Source organism: Arachis ipaensis, chromosome B1, assembly GCF_059453495.1.
Source record: "Arachis ipaensis isolate K30076 ecotype BB chromosome B1, ASM5945349v1, whole genome shotgun sequence".
Taxonomy (NCBI): domain Eukaryota; kingdom Viridiplantae; phylum Streptophyta; class Magnoliopsida; order Fabales; family Fabaceae; genus Arachis; species Arachis ipaensis.
In genome coordinates, this window is record NC_142436.1 from 61,314,603 (window position 1) to 61,317,139 (window position 2,537).

General features: G+C 42.6%; 1 non-coding gene across 1 annotated transcript; it reads right to left on the reverse strand.

The window, feature by feature from the left end:
* Positions 1-677: 677 nt before the first annotated feature.
* On the reverse strand, positions 678-785 carry LOC148576773 (small nucleolar RNA R71). Its single transcript, XR_015903236.1, has one exon. It is a non-coding gene; the product is annotated as a small nucleolar RNA R71 (small nucleolar RNA).
* Positions 786-2,537: the final 1,752 nt, after the last annotated feature.

Here is a 2,537-nt window from a genome sequence, read left to right on the forward strand (position 1 = left end):
ATCTCTTCCTCACATCATCACCAAAATTCGAACCCCCTCCTCTATCTGTGTTCGAATTTCTTCTTTTCTTCTACTAACAATAAGGATCCTCTTTACTGTGACATAGAGGATTCCTCTTCTTTTCTTTTTCTCTCCTCTTTCTTATGAGCAGGGACAGAGAAAAAGGCATTCTTGTTGAAGCTGATCCAGAACCTGAAAGGACTCTGAAGAGAAAATTAAGAGAAGCTAAATTACAACAATCCAGAGACAACTTGATTGAAAATTTCGAACAAGTAAAGGAGATGGCAGCCGAACCCAATAACAATGCAAGGAGAATGCTTGGTGACTTCAATGCACCTAATTCCAATCTACATGGAAGAAGCATCTCCATTCCTGCCATTGGAGCAAACAACTTTGAGCTGAAACCTCAGTTAGTTTCTCTGATGCAGCAGAACTGCAAGTTTCATGGACTTCCATCTGAAGATCCTTTTCAGTTCTTAACTGAATTCTTACAGATATGTGATACTGTTAAGACTAATGGAGTAGATCCTGAAGTCTACAGGCTCATGCTTTTCCCTTTTGCTGTAAGAGACAGAGCTAGATTATGGTTGGATTCCCAACCCAAAGACAGCCTGAACTCTTGGGATAAGCTGGTCACGGCTTTCTTAGCCAAGTACTTTCCTCCTCAAAAGCTAAGCAAGCTTAGAGCTGATGTTCAAACCTTCAGACAGAAAGAAGGTGAATCCCTCTATGAAGCTTGGGAAAGATACAAACAGTTGACCAAAAAGTGTCCTTCTGACATGCTTTCAGAATGGACCATCCTGGATATATTCTATGATGGTTTATCTGAGCTATCAAAGATGTCACTGGACACTTCTGCAGGTGGATCCATTCACCTAAAGAAAACGCCTGCAGAAGCTCAAGAACTCATTGATATGGTTGCTAATAACCAGTTCATGTACACTTCTGAAAGGAATCCTGTGAGTAATGGGACACCTATGAAGAAGGGAGTTCTTGAAGTTGATACTCTGAATGCCATATTGGCTCAGAATAAAATATTGACTCAGCAAGTCAATATGATTTCTCAGAGTCTGCATGGAATGCAAGCTGCATCCAACAGTACTCAAGAGGCATCTTCTGAAGAAGAAGCCTATGATCCTGAGAACCCTACAATAGCAGAGGTAAATTACTTAGGTGAACCTTATGGAAACACCTATAACTCAACATGGAGAAATCATCCAAATTTCTCATGGAAGGATCAAAAGCCCCAACAAGGCTTTAATAATGGTGGAAGAAACAGGTTTAGCAATAGCAAGCCTTTTCCATCATCAACTCAGCAACAGACAGAGAACTCTGAACAAAATGCTTCTAATTTAGCAAATCTAGTCTCTGATCTATCTAAGGCCACTGTAAGTTTCATGAATGAAACAAGGTCTTCCATTAGAAATCTGGAAGCACAAGTAGGCCAGCTGAGTAAAAGGATCACTGAAATCCCTCCTAGTATTCTCCCAAGCAATACAGAAGAGAACCCAAAAGGAGAATGCAAGGCCATTGACATAAGCGCCATGGCCGAACCTGTGAGGAGAGGAGAGGACGTGAATCCCAAGGAGGAAGACCTCCAGGGACGTCCAGTGATCAATAAGGAGCTTCCCTCTGGGGAATCAAAGGACTCTGAGGCTCATCTAGAGACTATAGAGATCCCATTGAACCTCCTTATACCCTTCATGAGCTCTGATGAGTATTCCTCTTCTGAAGAGAATGAGGATGTCGCTGAAGAGAAAACTGCCAAGTTTCTTGGTGCAATCATGAAGCTGAATGCCAAATTATTTGGCATTGATGCTTGGGAAGTTGAACCTCCCTTGTTCATCAATGAACTAAGTGATCTGGATCAACTGACATTGCCTCAGAAGAGACAGGATCCTGGAAAGTTCATAATACTCTGTACCATAGGCACCATGATCTTTAAGGCTCTGTGTGACCTTGGTTCAGGAATAAACCTCATGCCCCTCTCTGTAATAGAGAAACTGGGAATCTATGGGGTGCAAGCTGCTAAAATCTCACTAGAGATGGCAGACAGCTCAAGAAAACAGGCTTATGGACAAGTAGAAGATGTATTAGTAAAGGTTGAGGGCCTTTACATACCTACTGATTTCATAGTCCTGGATACTGGAAAGGAAGAGGATGAATCCATCATCCTAGGAAGACCTTTCCTGGCCACAGCAAGAGCTGTGATTGATGTTGACAGAGGTGAAATAGTCCTTCAATGGAATGAGAACTCCCTTGTATTCAAAACTCAAGGATCTCCCTCTGCAACCATGGAGAGGAAGCAGAAAAAGCTTCTCTCCAAGCAGAGTCAACCAGAGCCCCCACAGTCAAACTCTAAGTTTGGTGTTGGGAGGCCACAACCAAACTCTATGTTTGGTGTTGAACTCCCATATCCAAACTCTAAGTTTGGTGTTGGAGAGTCTCAACAAAGCTCTGCACATCTGTGAGGCTCCATGAGAGCCCACTGTCAAGCTATTGACATTAAAGAAGCGCTTGTTGGGAGGCAACCCAAT